Source organism: Gopherus evgoodei, chromosome 3, assembly GCF_007399415.2.
Source record: "Gopherus evgoodei ecotype Sinaloan lineage chromosome 3, rGopEvg1_v1.p, whole genome shotgun sequence".
In the NCBI taxonomy this organism is placed as follows: Eukaryota; Metazoa; Chordata; order Testudines; family Testudinidae; genus Gopherus; species Gopherus evgoodei.
The window spans coordinates 189,901,621-189,912,986 of NC_044324.1; positions in this window are offsets into that span (position 1 = coordinate 189,901,621).

Here is an 11,366-nt window from a genome sequence, read left to right on the forward strand (position 1 = left end):
AGATATACTGAGCACTTTACAAGGCTGAACCCCTAGCGAGCATGTTTAGCTTAGGGAAAAAGCACCAGGTTCCATTATTAGTAGATAACTGCAAATTATTTATAATTTCATCTATAAAGGCCATGCCTGCATATGCTTTAAGTCCACCACAAGACAGTGTCCCTTTTTAGAATCCAAAATTTTAGACAACTCAAATTTAAGTTTTGAAATTATGTGCTTTCGTTTTGGCTTGGGTTTCTCATTTCTCTAATTCTTTTAAAGCAAACCACGTTTGGCACAGCTGATTGTGAAAATCAAAATGGATAATATATAAACCAATCAGATGGTATCTACAAACAAGACAGTACATAGAATAAGTTTTTTAAAAAAGCCAGTTTTAAGCCAGGGCCCTGTAGACTAGCAAAAGATTCCAGTATGTAACAGTCTCATCTCTTAACCTTGTCTTTTATTTCCCTTGATTTCCCACATTGACAAAATGGGGAGAGGAGACCATTTTATTTTGTTGTAAGCTACAATTATGTTCTATAGGTAGTCGTTCTTTTGCTGTGGCCAAATTTATATCTTAACTAGTCTGTTTTCTGGCAATGATTATCAGAGAAATCTAAATGTGTTATAAAATGAATAATTTCACTACAGTGATTTAATAGTGTTGTAGGAATAATGTATAGAAACAGTACTGCTGTGGTGATGCAGTATTTGGCACACGTCCAAAAAAGTGGCACCCATATGGTCTTTTTGGACATAGTCCCAACATTCCAGTTGAAGGTTCCTACCACTGGAAACCTCGTATAGTGCTCCAGGATTTGTCTAAAAAGCATGTAGTACATAGTTGGCTGGAGTTAGCCAGAGTCCTCGAATGCACTGCTCTAAGCCAATAATGGAACTTGTTTAATGCCAGAATCCTGTAACTTCATGCCTTGTTAGTCTAAGATGTCACTGGTATCCATTGTTTTAACCTACTGCAGCTTAAATGTTTCTCTACCCTGATTGCCTTTTGTATTTGTAACTGGCTGCCAAACTCGATTTTGCACCTTAATAGAGTAAGGAAAATAATATGACTGTTGTATAGCCATAATCAATGTGATCTAAGTGTCAGACACAGCTACCCCATTTTAAGAAATAGTGGTGGATTCTGCCCTGTTTTTTCTACATATTTTATATATCCTAATATTTGAACAACTTGTGTATTTTAAAGAGTTTGCCCCAGATCAGTTTGGAAATATAATTACATTCAGTGGGCAAACATTTTTATTTGAAGTAGATAACTTCTCGGCTTTTTAAGCAGAGATTATCTAATTTACTGCAGATTTTTTTTTACAACTATATTTAAAAATCTGTTAGGAGATCCAGTTTCCAGTAATCTGATTTATCCTATTCAGTTACTTTAACATATTCTGAAATAATTGGGCATCTTTTGCCCTTGGCATTTAAGTTGAAATAAAAGGTTGGTATTGTGTCCATATCAGGATTGTGGACTCAATACACAACTTTATTTGCTATACCATCTTTCTTATAGGCTTCCCTCGCCCTTCACACACACACATGCACGCACACTTTAGGATACAGCATTTAAATAGCTTTGCCTACCTTGTTTTAATGTTATCTTCCTCTGAATCATAATTTTTTTTCTGCTGATAATACCTACTTTTAGTATGATTGGTGTCTTTTAAAAAGCCTAGAGCAGAGTAGCTGGATCCTGGAGGCATGTATCTTGCTGAAGATCTGAATCAGTTGCTTTCCACCTGTCCTCAGTTTTCCTGTTGCCTAGAAAAAGTTGATACAAGTCCTAACTAGCATGACTGCCTTTTTCATTGCAAAGAAGTGTTCCAAAAAGGCAGTGTGATGATTGTTTTCATTTTTCACTGATTTCTATTATCAAGTTTTTACTTGGCAAATAGAAATTTGCTTTAATACTATTCAGCCCAGGTTCTGATATCGGTCTCTGTCAAATGCATCATCACCAGTAGAAGATCCTGTGGATCAAATTATACCTTTAGCTACCTCTCTGCATATTTCTCCTCATATTTAGTGATTCGGGCAAACTCACTAAAAGCTAATATAAGTGCACAGGGGTCTGTGAGGGCATAATTTGACCTACAGAAGCTGCGCTACTGCACATGAAGTATGGGTTCTATCTATCTTAACTATCACTAGCCAATGTGAGTTGGGGAACTGTGTCTTAGGCCCGGTCTACACTACAAGTTTATCTCAAAGTTAGCAGCGTTAAACCAAATTAATCCTGCACCTGTCCACACAACAAAGGCCCTTTACTTCGATATAAAGGGCTCTTAATTTCAATATCTGTACTCCTCCCCGACGAGGGGAGTAGTGCTGAAATCAGTATTGCCATTTTGAATTAGGGTTAGTGTGGCTGCAATTCAATGGTATTGGCCTCCGGAAGCTATCCCACAGTGCACCATTGTGACCACTCTGGACAGCAATCTGCACTCGGATGCACTGGCCAGGTAGACAGGAAAAGCCCTGCAAACTTTCGAATTTCATTTCCTGTTTGCCCAGTTTGGAGAGCTGATCAGCACAGGTGACCATGCAGTCCCAGAATCAAAAAAGAGCTCCAGCATGGACCGTACGGGAGATACTGAATCTGATCTCTGTATGGGGAGATGAATCTGTTCTATCCCCCAGTTCCCGCACTCTCCGAAAACCATTTGAATACTTGGCTGAGCTCCCAAAGCCTGAAAAGTCAAAAACATTATCGCGGGTGGTTCAGGGTATGTGTTGTCAGCCCCCTCCTCCCCCCATCCCATGAAAGCAAAAGGAAAAAAATCGTTTCTTGCCTTTTTTCAGTGTTACCGTATGTCTACTGGATGCTGCTGGCTGACACGGTTCTGCAGCGCTACACAGCAGCATCCCCTTGCCTTGCGGATGGCAGACAGTACAGCATGACTGATATCTGTCATTGTCATCCCGTGGGTGCTCCTGGCTGGCCTTGGTGAGGTCGGTTGGCGCATGGGCAAAAATAGAATGACTCCTGGTCATTCTCTTCTTTAAGTTTTGTCTAATGGAGGTTCAGTCCTGCCTGGAATATCATGGCAGCTGGAGGCTTCTGCCTCAGGCTGCTCTCCCAGTCAGCAGCACCGTGCTGTCATGCCTACCCCAGCCTACTCCTTGCCACCAGGGCTCACAATCAGATACTTAGATCTCTACATTTTGCTGCAAATAAAAAATTTAAGCTGCCGTTTAGAACTGTCCCCCAACATACATATCCTGGGACATTTTGTATTTTACCAGTGTCAACCAAAGGCCCACACACAAATGGAGATTCAGTCCTGCCTGTGTTTCTATCCTAGTGCTTGTCGCGGATTCCCAATTTCAGTTATAGGCTGAGCAAGTGCAGAATGGTGGTTCACTCTACTTCGCTGTAAGCCAACTGCCTTCCCCTCCCCCCTTTGATCTCTGCTTGCAATAAAGTCAGTGTTTCTTATTCCTGCATTCTTTATTACCTCATCACACAAATGGGGGGATAACTGCATGGTAGCCCAGGAGGAGTGGGGGAGGTGGGAAGTAACGGGTGGGGTTGTTGCAGGGACACCCCCTAGAATGGCAAGCAGCTCATCATTTCTGTGGGATGTCTGGGGCTCTGACCCAGAGCAGCCATTTGCCTCTTTGGTTCTTTAGTAGGCTTGCCTGATATTCTAGGCAAGACTGACTCTCCATTAGACAAAACTTAAAGAAGAGAATGACCTGGGGAGTCATTCCCATTTTTGTCCAGGTGCCCTTGACCGACCTCACCAAGGCCAGCCAGGAGTACCCATGACAGCAGCAGACGATACATTAGGACTGGTAACTGTCATTGCGAACTTGCAAAGCAGCAGACGGTACAATAGGGCTGGTAACTGTCTGCTAACTTGCAGAAGGTGAGAGAATGCTGCTGTGGAGCACTGCAGTACTGCGTCTGTCAGCAGCATCCAGTACACATACGGTCACAGTGAAAAAAGGCTGAATGGGCTCCGTGGTTGCCGTGCTATGGCATCTGCCCAGGCAATCCAGGGAAAAGGGTGCAAAATGATTGTCTGCTGTTGCTTTCACGGAGGGAGGATTGACTGACAACATTTACCCATAACCACCTGTGACAAATTTTTGGCCCCATCATGCACTGGGGTCTCAACCCAAAATTCCAATGGCCAGGAGAGACTGCGGGAACTATGGGATAGTTACCCACAGTGCAATGCTCTGGAAGTTCATGCTAGTCTCGGTACATGGAACGCACACCACCAAGTTAATATGCTTAGTGTGGCCACGTACCCTCAACTTTATACAATCTGTTTCTAAAAATCTATTTTTGTAAAATTGGAATAATCCCGTAGCATAGACATACCTATAGTAAAAATATCTCTATTTGCCAACTGCTGATGCTTTCAATGCTGATACCCGAGCCCTATAGTAGTGATTATAGGGTGCTTCTGCTCTTCAGTATGCTTTAACAATGTAATCCTAAGGGTGTTGTGAGGAGTAAGAGGATGCATAGAGCACTGGCCTGGTGTTCAGGTTCTGTTAGCTCTTCTCCATGTCTTTATGGTGACCTTAGGCAAGTCACTTCCCTTTTTTGTGCCTCAGTTTCTCAATCTGTTAAATAGGGGTAGTGATACTGGCTACATTGGTAAAGCAGTTTGAGCTCTACCATCAAACACTGCTGAATAAAAGCTTACAGGGAAGGGAGCGGACAGATTTCTCAGAAGTCCATGGAGTGAGTCACTTACAACCAGGACAGGCATTCTGGAATACCTACTTCAGAAATCAATCATTCTACAGCAACTTTTGGGAAGTGCTTTAACATACAAACACAGGTGTGTTAAGTAAGATGGTCACTCAGGGGCTTTCCCCTAAGCTATAGTTAAGTTAAACTGATGTATTTTGGTAAAATACATTCACTCTGAATCAAATAAAACTTCCCTCCTCAAAAAACAATCAGTCCAGGTGAGGAGATGGAGGCCTGGATGATCTAACCCAGCTGCAAGCAGAGCAAAAAGGAAAACATTCTAGTACTAACCTAGGCTAGAACATTGCTGACAATATACTCATTACTCTGCTACTGAAGCATACAATTTGCTTTCTCAGGACAAATGAACTAAAGCAACTGGTATGTCTCAAGAAGGCAGTGAGCCAGGATGGATTACCTTCCCTCTTACCAGGCAACTGCCTGTATCAGTAGAAAATTAGAACAACCTAGTCACCTTTATGTTCTTTTGCATGTTCCTTATTGGCCTGGGCTTGAGAATAGCCCCATTCTCCCTATCCCCTATGTTAACATAAGAATGGCTATATGGGGTCAGACCAAAGATCCATCTAGCCCAGTATCCTGTCTTCTGACAGTGTCCAGTGTCAGGTCCCCCAGAGGGAATGAACAGAACAGGTAATCATCAAGTGATCCGTTCCCTGCTGCTCGTTCCCAGCTTCTGGGAAACAGCAGCTAGGGACATCACCCTTGCCTATCCTGGCTAATAGCCATTGATGGACCTATCCTCCATGAACTTATCTAGTTCTTTTTTGAACCCTGTTATAGTCTTGGCCTTCACAGCATCCTCTGGCAAGGCATTCCACAGGTTGACTGTGCGTTCTGTGAAGAAATACTTCCTTGTGTTTGTTTTAAACCTGCTGCCTATTAATTTAATTTGGTGACCCCTAGTTCTTGTATTATGAGGAGTAAATAATACTTACTTTCTCCACACCAGTCATGATGTTATACCCCTGTATCATATCCCCCCCCAGTCGTCTCTTTTCCAAGCTGAAAAGTCCCAGTCTTCTTAATCTCTCCTCATACGGAAGCCATTCCATACCCCTATTGTTGCCCTTTTCTGAACCTTTTCCAATTCCAGTATATCTCTTTTGAGATGGGGCAACCACATCTGCACACAGTATTCAAGATGTAGGCATACCATGGATTTATACAGCAGCAATATGATATTTTCTGACTTATTTTCTATCCCTTTCTTAATGATTCCCCACATTCTGTTAGCTTTTTTGACTGTCACTGCACAGTGAATGGATGTTTCAGAGAACTATCCATAATGACTCCAAGATCTCTTTCTTGAGTGGTAAGAGCTAATTTAGACCCCGTCATTTTGTCTGTATAGTTGAGATTATGTTTTCCAGTGTGCATTACTTTGCCTTTATCAACATTGAATTTTGTCTGCCATTTTGTTCCTCAATCACCCAGTTTTGAGAGATCCTTTTGTAGCTCTTCGCAATCTGTCTGGGATTTAACTATCTTGGAGCCAGAAATGGTAGTAATATAGGAGCCATTAGGTTGGTCCTCTGCTACCTTGAGGGAATCTTTAATGTACCTTCCCTCAGATTAGTGCCTGTCCTATTGTTCCCAGGGAAAGGAGTCCATGAAGACTTCCTCCTTCACTGGGTTAGATTCCTCTGCTGCTGGGATGTGGAGACTGCTTACCGGCTGCTCCCATACCTCCTTACTTGAATGGTCTGGGATCGGAGAGTTGGTGGTATAGAGCTAACTCTTTGATGAAAACATTAACTCCCTTCCAGTTTCCTTGAAGTACCCCCGCTCCCCATTAACATGGGAAACAAGGTATCACTGGAATTAAATATAGATGGGGGTTTGGGGAACATGTTGGCCCAATCTTCATAGCCCCATGAGCACAATGTGCATGCATAATTTGTGCAAATATTGCATTTGGGCATGGCCCAATAGACATCTGACTGGCTATTTGCATATGCAGTATCCATAACTGCATATGCTATTATATTAATGGCACATGCCAATCATGTGCAGTTACAGCTTTCTGGGTCTTAAAATCAAGCAGGAAACTTGAACAGGACACTCAACAGGCCATCATCCAAATGGAGTGGAAGAATCTTTGTATCCACCCAGCACCTCCATTTTGTTCCCCATATCATTTGAAGAGAGTGTGGGTGTGAAGAAACAAACACTGCATAGCAGTTCCTCCTGGCCTCCTTTGTGGGAATGCTGGGAATTAAACTCCCTTTTCTGCAGCTCAAGCCTACAGAGGACTCCCAGGGATTGAAAACCCCTTCTCAGCTCTCCCTGTTCTCCTCTCTGGTACTGCTCCTCCCTGCACTCTGAAGAGGCTTCCTGGCTGCTTCAGCCTCCTGTCAAGTCTAGTAAGGTTTGCAGAGTAGCTGATGTGGTTAAAGAAATTACTAAGGCTCCCAGAGCCTGGGGTATTGAGCACAGTGAAGGGGGAAGTCTTTATGGGCTGGAGTTAATGTGCAAACAGGCACATTAAGTAGTGAACAGTGGTATGCCTGTTGGAAGGCATCCTGCATGCCTGGCAAGAGTACTCCCTGACTGCATTTTCCTGTATTGGCACTAGTGCCATTCCCGAAGCCATGATCCCCATTGGTTTTCCTCGCACATGAGCGGTGGGTGAGTCAATAGGAGACCGCATTTTTTAAATATATATTTGAATTTGAAATCACAGTTGCGGTCCAAGGTTCTCTCCGTTTCAATGGCATTTTTTACAATAGAAGCGTCACCAGAAGCAGTTGTACAGACCAGATTTAAAAACAAACAAACTAGTAAACCTTCCAATACAAGCTTATAATTCCAGCATGGAGTTTTGTTGTTGTTGTACATTAGAAAGAGAGGAAACTGGCTGATTTAAGGTATTGATAAATGATGCTTTTTGTAACTAGGTTACTGATCTGAATCTAATCCAAGCTGCTAATGACTGAAAGTTATCAGATTACATCCATGATGGCTTGTGGATTGAGTGTCCTCGTCAAGTTTCCTGCTTGATTTTTAAGACCCAGATAGCCATAGCTACACATGATTTGCCTATGAGTCTTTTAGTACATACTAGAGTTTTAACAAAGCAAGTGTTGGCCCTAATATATCACTTACATTTTATACAAACTTCTACAGCTGTTGTAATTAAAAAGTCAATATTTGCCAACCTTTGCCATGCAGTGGTATCAGAAATAACACATTTCCCCTTTCTATAACCAGAATATTAAGCAATTATATCCTAGATCCAGATTGGAGACAGTTACTAAACACTGACTGTCAATGACAATAAATGTTATGCATAGTTCTATCTTTGAACAGTAGATGCTAGAAGTCATAAAATAGTGAAATCTGTACAAAGACAGCCCTTCTTCTGTCATAAAAAACTGTTGCAAAGTATCTTCAAATGCCTTCTGCTCCATCCTTAACAGGAAGACTACTGCAGTCCAGTGGCATGGCCAGGTTCTAAGAGCAGGGGGAGTGAATACGTAAAAAAAGGTGCCACCCGCTGCGAAGCAGTGAAGAGAAAAAAAGAAAAAGAAAAGAAAAACCCAAGTCTTGCTGCCAAAGACTGAAGAACCCGCCACTGAATTACCCACTGCCAAATTGCTGCTGAAGACCCAGAGCGACTGAAGTACCCGCCGCCGAATTGCCGCCAAAGACCTGGAGCGATTGAAGAAACTGCCGCTGAAGCGAGTACCTGAGTGCCGCTGAAGACCCGAACATGCTGGGAAGTGCCCCTGAGTGAGTACTCAGGGGAGCGGCAGCTCCCCCTGCTCCCCCCCAGCTATGCTACTGCTGCAGTCCAACAGTTTATTTGACAATGAAAATGTGATAACTGTCTGCAAACAGGAAGCTAAGCACTCAGTTCTGTGCTTTAGCCTAAATTTTCCAAAATGACTAGCTTATTTCAGATGCCTTAAATTTTGGGTGCAACTTTGTAAAGGGGCCTGCTTTTTCAAAAGGCAGGGGAGTGATCAGCAGTTTCTGAATATCGGGTCCCTTTAAGGTACCACAGATTTGATACCTATTAATTGAGGAACCCAAAAATCACTAGTTACTCTTCAAAATGTATGTCTTTTGCAATTATTTATTTGCATATGCAAAGAGAGGTTTCTTCATGCACACCTCTGCATCACACACTCCACCCATGGCTGAAAACTTCAGCCAGTAAGTCTTTCTGGACAATGAAATTTCATAAATCGTAACAATATTGGACCCAATTCTCAGGTTTGTGCAGATGCAAAAAATGTGCAGGTATTTTGACAAACAATTACTGTGGTGGCACATGCAGATTATGCAGGTCTATATGCAGTTCTAGAAATCTACTGCGATTTCCAAAGGATCAGCAGGTAGGCAATACGGGAGGGCTTGCCTTTTTCTTTTTATAACTTTTCATCTGAAAATGATGCAGAACAGGATGTGGTTTCTCAGACAGAACAGAGACATTCTTATAGCAAACGTGGGCAGAGACTGTCTTTTTACTTATTGACCATGGGGTTATTTATGTGCTTGGGTAAGACTATTTAAAAGCATATGAGAGTTTGCAGGTTCTCCGCAATCCTTTTAGCTGAGACCAATCAACTTTAGCTATCCTTCAGTTACCTGGTTAAGTAATGAGCATCATGTGAGCAGCTTTAATTAAGTGCAGGGTAGAATTTATACAAACTCAAAATCTGGGCCTGAGCTTGTGCCTCTGACTTTCAAATGGAGTGTACACCCTAGTACTTTACTGTTGCAAGGTAGTGCAGTCTGCTCTGTCTCAGATGTTATTTTTCTATCTGATTAGAAATTTGTATAGCAAATGGTGTGACAAGATCCTGTCCAGGACAAAAGCAGGCTGCTAATGATTAACATTTTAAAATATCTATCAATCGTCGTACTATTAAAAAATCTTGTTAAAGATGACTGCTCCCAAAGAAGGGAGGTTTTAATCTAACTCTCGGCTATGTGATTTCTTCCTCACGTTTCAGCCCAAGTACATGGTTCGGTGAGACACATCAACGTTGTCATGTTGGGTAGTATAGCACATGTAAACCAAAAAGAATAACATTGACTAAAGATCTTCTATAAAAATCAGTGGTCAATTCTTGTTGAACCAGTCAATTTTATAGACCTATAAAAGAGGGTTCAGGAGACCTGGATTCTACTCCCAGCTCTGACACGGGCCTGCTGGGTGACCTTGGAGAAAACACTTCACTTCTCTGTTCTTCAGTTTCCCCATCTATAAAACAATACTGGCTTCCTTGCTAAAGCACTTTGAGATCTATTGATGAAAAATGCTATATAAGAGCCAGTCATTACAAGGCAGCCTTTAGGCTCAGCTGTTTAAGGGCTTCACCAGCCCTAGGAGAGCCCAGAGGAAGAAATTGTGACAGAGGCATTTGTTCCTGAGAGGAAATAACGTACTGAAGACTTCCACTTACTTTTCACTCTAGTCTCATTGGTGCCACTGATTCCCTGCCCACCTGCTCACAGGTATGCAGCACCTGCTTCTCCTTTCTGTTTACTTGAGCTGCAGTGCAAGGGGCACTAACATGGATGAACAGGGTGTGAGGAGGGCTGAAGCATGACCTAGCCCAGAAAGTTCACCAGATGAAAGTGTTATTTGATCACTTGCTTTGTTTCTTCACAAACTTACCCAACAGCCCTCGCCTTCTCTAGTAGGCACTGCTCTTCTCACAAGGGTATGGAATATTTTACATGCTAACAGATTTAAGATCTGTTGCTGCCTTCACTCTCTAGGGTGGACATACTTTTGAGAAAAATAAACAGGTAAAAAAAATTATTTTCCTCTCTTGCCTTATATCATGGCCAGCAGTCCTACTGTATGTAAGTGCCAGCAGTGACCCTTTAATAAAGGGGTGGAGTGAGATTAGATAACTATCCTTCCAAAGTGATAAAATATTTCATCTGTGTACACTGATGATCTATTTCTAATAAGAGATCCAGCTGGTATGGACTCTTTGCCCAAACACTGTATCTCCAGGAAACTGTAGAAAGTAGACATTTTGCCAGAGGTATCATCCCTCAGTCTATTCATAGATTCCAAGGCCAGAATGGCCTATCATGATCTAGTCTGACGTCCTGTACATCATAGGTCATAGAACTTCCCCAAAATAATACCTACAGTATATTTTAGGTAAACGGCCCATCTTAATTTAAAAATTGCCAGTGATGGAGAATATACCACAACCCTTGGTCAATTGTTCCAAAGATCAGTTATCCTCACTGTTAAACATTTATGCCTTGTTTCCAGCCTGAATTTGTCTCACATCAGCTTCCAGCTATTGGATTGGAACTGAAGAAGAAGAAATTGATTGCTTTACATATTTCCTTCTCTGATGATCAAACTCATTTGGCCTGTATTGATGCCATTGGTATGATGGGTTGTAATTCCTTCCAGAGGATGTACACCCTTATTTGTATAAGCCTCTGATATGCATACTTATCCAACTGGAAGCTGACTGATTTTCATGACCTGTCTTCATACTTGAGGATGAAGAATTACTGATACTCTACACCACTATCTAAAGTATAGTACTGTAATACATCTATCAATGTGATATATGCCATCATGTGCCAGCATGTTGGGAATGGGCCACATCCACCCTGATTGAATTGGCCTCATTAGCAC